General features: G+C 45.7%; 1 protein-coding gene across 2 annotated transcripts in view; it reads right to left on the bottom strand.

Moving 5' to 3' along the window:
* vta1 (vesicle (multivesicular body) trafficking 1) overlaps nucleotides 1–10,000 on the bottom strand; it is a 91,806-nt gene that overhangs the window by 31,674 nt on the left and 50,132 nt on the right. The window lies entirely within an intron of this gene.

Raw genomic sequence — 10,000 nt, 5'->3', positions numbered from 1 at the left:
GGGTCTTTTTATGTTTTCCAAAACCTTCCCAGGCCCTGGAATTTGCATTTGTCCAGTTTTTTTCAAAACGTATGAACCCTGGGACAGGGATCTGAAGTTAAAGGGGAACCCTGGGTCCATTAAGGGAACTGGGCTTTGAAGCAAATCGAACACTGTGGGGGAATTGCAACCTCGGTGTCCGTCACATGATGCCGTCTGGCCCAAAAATATTTTTTCCCCCACAGATGAACACACACGACTCGTTCCACTTTATTCGGTCCGATAACATTTAGAAAGTCTAGAAGAGCCGCACGGTTAAATCATTGATTCCCTATTTAAGTTAGCGGTGCGTTTATCAGGAAGTACACAACAAAAACTTAAAAAAACAACCACAAAAATGTTAACAAAAAGGCGAGAAAAACTGTTGATCAAACAACTAAAAAAGCTAAAGCAAAAGCAGCTGAAATCACAGACACACACACAAACACACACACACACATAAAGACACAAAGAGACAGACACACACACACAAACACAGACAGACACATAAAGACACAAAGAGACAGACACACACACATAAAAACACAGACAGACACACACAAAGAGAGAGACACACATAAAGACACAAAGAGACAGACACACACACACATAAAAACACAGACAGACACACAAAGACACAAAGAGACAGACATACACATAAAAACACACACACACACACACACACAACCACACACACACACAAAGAGACACACACACACACACTAACACAGACAGACACAAACACACAGACAGACACACATACAAACACAGACAGACACACACAAAGAGAGAGACACACACACATAAAAACACAGACAGACACACAAAGACACAAAGAGACAGACACACACATATAAAAACACACACACACACACACACACACACACACACACAACACACACACACACACACACACTAACAGACAGACACACACACACACACACACAGAGACAGACACAAACACACTCACAACAAATAGGCGACAAAACTGTTGAAAAAAGTGACAAAAATGACAAAAAATCTGACAGAGACAGCGACAAAAATGCGGAAAACTGCCCAAAAGAAAAACAAAAACGTTGCTCAAACGACTAAAAAAGCTAAAGCCACGTGGGGGCAGCTGAGATGGTGCGTGGGGGCAGCTGAGATGGTGCGTGGGGCAGCTGAGATGGTGATGGTGCGTGGGGGCAGCTGAGATGGTGCGTGGGGCAGCTGAGATGGTGCGTGGGGCAGCTGAGATGGTGCGTGGGGGCAGCTGAGATGGTGCGTGGGGGCAGCTGAGATGGTGCGTGGGGGCAGCTGAGATGGTGCGTGGGGCAGCTGAGATGGTGATGGTGCGTGGGGGCAGCTGAGATGGTGCGTGGGGGGCAGCTGAGATGGTGCGTGGGGGCAGCTGAGATGGTGCGTGGGGCAGCTGAGATGGTGATGGTGCGTGGGGGCAGCTGAGATGGTGCGTGGGGCAGCTGAGATGGTGAGCTGAGATGGTGCGTGGGGCAACTGAGATGGTGCGTGGGGCAGCTGAGATGGTGATGGTGCGTGGGGGCAGCTGAGATGGTGCGTGGGGGCAGCTGAGATGGTGCGTGGGGGCAGCTGAGATGGTGCGTGGGGCAGCTGAGATGGTGAGATGGTGCGTGGGGGCAGCTGAGGGGTGCGTGGGGCAGCTGAGATGGTGCGAGATGGTGAGATGGTGCGTGGGGCAGCTGAGATGGTGATGGTGCGTGGGGGCAGCTGAGATGGTGCATGGGGGCAGCTGAGATGGTGCGTGGGGGCAGCTGAGATGGTGCGTGGGGGCAGCTGAGATGGTGCGTGGGGCAGCTGAGATGGTGATGGTGCGTGGGGGCAGCTGAGATGGTGCATGGGGGCAGCTGAGATGGTGCGTGGGGGCAGCTGAGATGGTGCGTGGGGCAGCTGAGATGGTGCGTGGGGCAGCTGAGATGGTGATGGTGCGTGGGGGCAGCTGAGATGGTGCGTGGGGGCAGCTGAGATGGTGCATGGGGCAGCTGAGATGGTGCATGGGGCAGCTGAGATGGTGCGTGGGGGCAGCTGAGATGGTGATGGTGCGTGGGGGCAGCTGAGATGGTGCGTGGGGGCAGCTGAGATGGTGCATGGGGCAGCTGAGATGGTGCGTGGGGCAGCTGAGATGGTGCGTGGGGGCAGCTGAGATGGTGCGTGGGGCAGCTGAGATGGTGCGTGGGGGCAGCTGAGATGGTGCGTGGGGGCAGCTGAGATGGTGCATGGGGCAGCTGAGATGGTGCGTGGGGGCAGCTGAGATGGTGCGTGGGGGCAGCTGAGATGGTGCGTGGGGGCAGCTGAGATGGTGCGTGGGGCAGCTGAGATGGTGCGTGGGGCAGCTGAGATGGTGATGGTGCGTGGGGGCAGCTGAGATGGTGCGTGGGGGCAGCTGAGATGGTGCGTGGGGGCAGCTGAGATGGTGCATGGGGCAGCTGAGATGGTGCGTGGGGGCAGCTGAGATGGTGATGGTGCGTGGGGGCAGCTGAGATGGTGCGTGGGGGCTGAGATGGTGCGTGGGGGCAGCTGGTGGTGCATGGGGCAGCTGAGATGGTGCGTGGGGGCAGCTGAGATGGTGATGGTGCGTGGGGGCAGCTGAGATGGTGCGTGGGGGCAGCTGAGATGGTGCATGGGGCAGCTGAGATGGTGCGTGGGGCAGCTGAGATGGTGCGTGGGGGCAGCTGAGATGGTGCGTGGGGGCAGCTGAGATGGTGCGTGGGGGCAGCTGAGATGGTGCATGGGGCAGCTGAGATGGTGCATGGGGCAGCTGAGATGGTGGGGGGGCAGCTGAGATGGTGCGTGGGGGGTGCAGGCAGCTGAGATGGTGCGGCAGCTGAGATGGTGCGGGGGGCAGCTGAGATGGTGCGTGGGGGCAGCTGAGATGGTGCGTGGGGGCAGCTGAGATGGTGCGTGGGGCAGCTGAGATGGTGCGTGGGGGCAGCTGAGATGGTGCGTGGGGCAGCTGTGTGTTCGGCCCAGCGCTGGTCTGAAAGGCGAACGTGTTGAGGTGGCAGCAGATGGACTCTGACACGGAGCTGATAAGAGTGAAAGCAGAAGTCTCTGTTTCTTCCAGATAAGTGCTGTTTCCACCGGCAGCTCAGGAACAATGGCCCACCGAGGGAATCCCGTGTTTGTTTAGGACGAAAGGTAGTCATATCTCATCATTAAATAACATTTCACAGGAATCTTAATGTCAACGCTGCAAAGTTTCAGGAGAAATGTGACTCACTGCGAAGCTATCTAGTGAAGAAAAATACACATTAGTTCTAAATAATGTTTGGAAAAGGTTTCCAGTCGGGGGGATTTTCTGCAGAAAACCAGTGTTTCCTTTAGGATTGTTTTTTTAGCGGTGGGGGCTGCTAAACGGAACGGACTCATATATTCACCTCTATTCACACACACAATGAGGCATATTCTCAGTTGTGATTGAACTGTATTTTTTGAGTTACTATGTAGGCCGACTTTAATCTTGACAGGTACAGTACAGGCCAAAAGTTTGGACACACCTTCTCATTCAATGAGTTTCCTTTTCATTTTCATGACACATATGGAATAATGTACTTAACAAAAAAGTGTGAAATAACTGAAAACATGTCTTATATTTTAGATTCTTCAAAGTAGCCACCCTTTGCTTTTTTTATTAATAAGGGAAATAATTCCACTAATTAACCCTGACAAGGCACACCTGTGAAGGTAAAACCATTTCAGGTGACTACCTCATGAAGCTCATTGAGAGAACACCAAGGGTTTGCAGAGTTATCAAAAAAAGCAAAGGGTGGCTACTTTGAAGAATCTAAAATATAAGACATGTTTTCAGTTATTTCACACTTTTTTGTTAAGTACATAATTCCATATGTGTTCATTCATAGTTTTGATGCCTTCAGTGAGAATCTACAATGTAAATAGTCATGAAAATAAAAAGGAAACGCATTGAATGAGAAGGTGTGTCCAAACTTTTGGCCTGTACTGTAGGCTATGCATTCTGTAGCAAATACCAATAAACCCCACTATTAATTACATCATCTTAATGCAGTGTCACTACTTCAGCATGTACATAATGCACCTCAAATACAAACGTTCTCCAACATGCACTCTAACAATTAGGGCTGTCACCTCTTAGTCGATTAGTCGGTCGTTTTGGTCTTAGTCGACTAAAATTTCTTTAGTCGATGAGTCATTTTTTTATGCTTATTCATGCTTAATTACTCATTTCCACAAAACTCATGAGCACATTTCTGGTAAACACAAGATTTAAAGTGGTGCTTTTGCAGGATTAACTGTGGAGAAACTCAGTTTTACAGATGGTTAATTAACTACACTTAGATTGTGCTTTTCTAGTCTTAACCACCTCTCAAAGCGCACAGCTCTGTCAATTAAAGGAGAACTCCGGGCAAGTTTTGCGTTAATCTTGATTGCTTTTCGTATAGGAGTACTGCCGATAGCAAAAAAAACGAGCCGAATCGGTGCTAACAACACGGAGCTGCTGCAGCTAATGCCGAGAGCTCCCACTCAGCTAAAACGGCAGTTATGGGGGCATAAGATAAAGAGTGCCTTTGTGCCTCTTAACAGACACAAAATTCAATTCAATGAATGCGAAGAAGAAACATAAGGACTCCGGGGAGTAAACTCCCCAGAGCTAGGTTAGTAACAAGCAGTTCTGGGACAGGATGCATACAAAAGGAAACACATGAAAACATTGATGAGAGAGGCTGTACTGGCATGCCTCCCTCTACTCTCACTATATTATTGATTATATGATCAATAAATCTGATGACTACGAAGAGAAGCAGGTGAGCCGGGTTAACTCCTCACTTCTTAACTATAAGCTTTATCAAAGAGGAGAGTTTTCAGTTTACTCTTAAATGTGGTGATGGTGTCTGCCCCCCTAACCCAGACTGGGCGCTGGTTCCACAGGAGAGGAGCCTGGTAGCTGAAGGCTCTGGCTCCCAGTCTACTTTTGGAGACTCTAGGAACCACCAGTAACTCTGCATTCTGGGAGCGCAATGCTCTAGTGGGACAATAAGGTACTAAGAGCTGTTCTAGATAGGATGGTGCTTGACCATTTAGGGCTTTGTAGGTCAGGAGAAGGACTTTAAAGTCAATCCTGAATTTCACAGGAAGCCAATGCAGAGTAGCTAAAACAGGAGAAATATGATCTCTTTTCTTAGTTCTCGTCAGAACACGTGCTGCAGCATTCTGGATCAGCTGGAGAGTCTTAAGGGACTTATTTGAGCAACCTGACAGTAGGGAATTACAATAGTCCAGCCTGGAAGTAACGAATGCATGGACCAGTTTTTCAGCATCGTTTTGAGACAGGATATTCCTAATTTTGGCAATGTTACGAAGATAAAAAAAAGGCTGTTCTCAATGATTGTTTTAGATGGGCGTTAAAGGATATATCCTGATCAAAAATAACTCCTAGATTTCTGACAGTAGTGCTGGAGGCCAGGACAATACCATACAGAGTAGCTATATCTTTAGATAATGAAGTTCGGAGGTGTTTAGGGCCCAGCACAATAACTTCAGTTTTGTTAGTTTAACATCAGAAAATTATAGGTCATCCAGGATTTTATATCTTTAATACATGCTTGAAGTTTAGCTAACTGACTGGTTTCGTCTGGTTTGATTGACAAGTATAATTGGGTGTCGTCTGCATAGCAGTGATAGTTAATTGAGTGTTTCCTAATGATATTACCACGAGGAAGCATATATAAGAAGAACAAAATTGGTCAAAGCACTGAGCCTTGTGGAACGCCATGTTTAACTTTTGCGTACTTAGAGGATTTATCATTAACATTAACAAAATGAGATCGATCAGAGAAATAAGACTAAAACCAGCTTAGTGCGATTCCTTTAATTCTGACTAAGTGTTCTAATCTCTGTAACAGGATTGAATGGTCAATAGTGTCAAATGCAGCACTAAGATCTAGTAAAACAAGAATGGAGACAAGTCCTTTGTCTGCAGCAGTTAAAAGGTTGTTAGTAATTTTCACCAGTGCCGTCTCTGTGCTATGATGCTTTCTAAATCCTGATAGAAAGTCTTCAAATAAGCTGTTGCTATGGAGAAAATCACATAACTGATTAGCAACTACTTTCTCAAGGATCTTGGAGAGAAAGGGAAGGTTAGATATAGGTCTATAGTTTGCTAAGACCTCAGGATCGAGGGTGGGTTTTTTCAGAAGAGGTTTTATCACAGCTACCTTTAAATCAAGTGTTAGTCGACTAAGAATTTACATTACTTTACATTTACTAACAATGCAGCCCTATTTCTGATACAGTGGGGGGCAGAAATGTTGCCATCGGGGGGCCGCCACGGTCAAATCAACATAGTGGAAACACTGAGACAGCATTTACAAATTTTTCTTAAAAGATCTCCACACGGTAGAGGTCACTTTTTACACAAACCTTCAGGCATAGCTCCAACATACAAAGAGGTCAATCTGTGCAGCATCTTAAGGCAGTTTGGACATTGAATAAAGTGTTTCTGAGCATACATTTAGGGCTGCACAATTAATCACAATTTTATCAAAATTGCAACATGGACTAGTGCAATATCCAAATCGCAGAGGGGGCGCAATATTTGTTAAATATGTGTCAAACTATTCTAAAATAAAGTATTGTGGTTAGGGCTGTGTATTGGCAAGAATCTGGCGATACGATACGTATCACGATTCAATATATTGCAATATATTTCAATATTGTGCGTAAGGCGATATATTGGGATTTAGTAGAAGTATAATTTTTGAAAAACTGATATTTAAAAAAAAAAGACATGATGTGCATAAAACTCAAAGAAGTTTACTTTAAGTAAACAATTCAGTACATAGACATTTTTTGGGATTGTGGTTCCCAGGTTCTTAGTGAGCTAATGTTGATATGCTAAAGTAGGCCAAAGTTCAGCCATAGCTACGTTGTTAGCTTTTAGCCAAAAGTCAGGCCCTGTTAGGCCCTGTTAGGCACTGCTAGGCACTGTTATGTACTGCTAGGCACTGTTATGTACTGCTAGGCACTGTGCTAGGCACTGTTAGGCACTGTTATGTACTGCTAGGCACTGTGCTAGGCACTGTTAGGCACTGTTATGTACTGCTAGGCACTGTGCTAGGCACTGTTATGTACTGCTAGGCACTGTTAGACAAGGACACTAGTGGTGTGTCTCAGCATAGCCATCTAGCTGTAGGGGGTTTAAACACAACATAAACGTGAACCACCGTCTTACATTAATATTTTTGAACGTTTAAAAAAATCAATAAAAAAAAAAAATCGATATTGCCTTTTTGAAAATCGATACAGTATTTATACAAAATTAAATATCGCTATTCTAAAGTGTATCGATTTTTTTCATGTCCCGGCCTACATATAGTATCCTGCACACCCTCCAATATCGTGAATCATATCGCAATCGCAATATCAGTCAAAATAATCCCAATAAGCTATTTTCCTAATATCGTGCAGCCCTAGCATACGGTATTTGCAGGAATTTAGACTTAGTCTTTAAGGTTCCAGATGAAGGTCAGCTTGTTTCCAAAGTGGCAGCGAGAGTATCTTTTTAACCACATGCACTTCACCCACATCTGGCCTTTTCCTCAGGTTATCTCCAGCCACACAAGAATGCCTATTCTCTGTAGCGTGAGTGGGCGATAAACTGCCACAGCCTGACGCTGACCCTGTCAGGGCTCGCTGACTCACGCTGGACAGCGATAATCACAGTCCTGGGCAGGGAGACAGACGCTCAATGCTGCCTTTGTCTGCAGAGATTCAGTGCTGTTGCTGTCGGGCCTTTTAGCATTTAAAAGAGGAACTTGAACTACCAAAAGGACACGCTGTATTTATAGCAGGTAGAATTCAAAATGCTGCAGCAAGGCTTCTCCTTTTTGTTTTGTTACGATCCCATTCTACGGTCAATTAAAACTTTGATAGACGGTGAAATTGACCTATTTACAAATTGATCAAGTTCAAGTTCAGCTACATGTTCAATTTGCAATGCCAGCAGGTTTTTTTTCTCTATGATTTTTTAAAGGGGACCTATTATTATATATTACAAAAATCACAGATGAAGGCTTTTTATAAACGATTGCAAATAAAGTAAACTGTTACTAGTAAGGAACGTTACACGCTGTTTTCAGGTCACGTTACTGTTGATGAAAAATAATCGGAATCCTTCCCCAACAAACAAATATCCGAATAGTAGAATATCCTATTTAAAAAGTTATCTTCTGTTTTTGTTATGGATGCACTGAATCCAGGATTTTTTTAACGGGGTTGTGTTTCTGCTGAAACTTAGATTTTGTTCCCAGGGAACCGGACCCTACGCTTGCACTCGGTGCGCTACGCTAGTCGCCGTAGAGACAGTGCCGTTGATTACGGGAAGGTGTTTACGTAGGTGGAGCGTTTAATGCAGTAGGCTGTGAGAAAGTGGACATGGATCTGGGGAGCAGAAGGCTGTGAGAAAGTGGACATGGATCTGGTGAGCAGTAGGCTGTGAGAAAGTGGATATGGATCTGGTGAGCAGTAGGCTGTGAGAAAGTGGACATGGATCTGGTGAGCAGTAGGCTGTGAGAAAGTGGACATGGATCTGGTGAGCAGTAGGCTGTGAGAAAGTGGACATGGATCTGGTGAGCAGTAGGCTGTGAGAAAGTGGACATGGATCTGGTGAGCAGTAGGCTGTGAGAAAGTGGACATGGATCTGGTGAGCAGTAGGCTGTGAGGAAGTGGACATGGATCTGGTGAGCAGTAGGCTGTGAGGAAGTGGACATGGAACTGGTGAGCAGTAGGCTGTGAGGAAGTGGACATGGATCTGGTGAGCAGAAAAAGTTGTTGTTTGGCAGTACTTTCAGTCAAAAGAAGGCCATTCAAGTCCAGCTACATGTTCAATCTGTTCAATGCTGATTGGTCTAGTGGTGGCGAGGACCCTAAACTATACACAACATGGCCGCTGTTACAACATCTGGTCTGAAACATCCGAAACAATACGAGTTGTGCACGAAGGAATCTCCAGACTAGAGGTAGACCGATTAATCGGCACTGATAGTTGATTGGTGGAACTATCGTTATCGGCAAAAATCCATACCGATAGTTTTTCCTGGTTGCGTCCGTTGCTGGAGCAGCTGAGAAGTGCGCGCTGTCATTCATTACACGGTACACGAGAGCTGAGAAGGGTCTGCTGGCATCATGCATTACAATAGCTCCTCTAGAGGGTCTTTCTAGCCTTTACATCATGCATTACAATAGCTCCTCTAGAGGGTCTTTCTAGCCTTTACATCATGCATTACAATAGCTCCTCTAGAGGGTCTTTCTAGCCTTTACATCATGCATTACAATAGCTCCTCTAGAGGGTCTTTCTAGCCTTTACATCATGCATTACAATAGCTCCTCTAGAGTCTCTTTCTAGCCTTTACATCATGCATTACAATAGCTCCTCTAGAGGCTCTTTCTAGCCTTTACATCAAGCATTACAATAGCTCCTCTAGAGGCTCTTTCTAGCTTTTACATCATGCATTACAATAGCTCCTCTAGAGGCTCTTTCTAGCCTTTACATCAAGCATTACAATAGCTCCTCTAGAGGCTCTTTCTAGCCTTTACATCAAGCATTACAATAGCTCCTCTAGAGTCTCTTTCTAGCCTTTACATCGTGCATTACAATAGCTCCTCTAGAGGCTCTTTCTAGCCTTTACATCAAGCATTACAATAGCTCCTCTAGAGGCTCTTTCTAGCCTTTACATCATGCATTACAATAGCTCCTCTAGAGGCTCTTTCTAGCCTTTACATCAAGCATTACAATAGCTCCTCTAGAGTCTCTTTCTAGCCTTTACATCGTGCATTACAATAGCTCCTCTAGAGGCTCTTTCTAGCCTTTACATCAAGCATTACAATAGCTCCTCTAGAGGCTCTTTCTAGCCTTTACATTATGCATTACAATAGCTCCTCTAGAGGCTCTTTCTAGCCTTTACATCATGCATTACAATAGCTCCTCTACAGG

Source organism: Perca flavescens, chromosome 18 (genome assembly GCF_004354835.1).
Source record: "Perca flavescens isolate YP-PL-M2 chromosome 18, PFLA_1.0, whole genome shotgun sequence".
Taxonomy (NCBI): Eukaryota; Metazoa; Chordata; class Actinopteri; order Perciformes; family Percidae; genus Perca; species Perca flavescens.
This window is presented reverse-complemented; position numbering and strand designations above follow the sequence as displayed.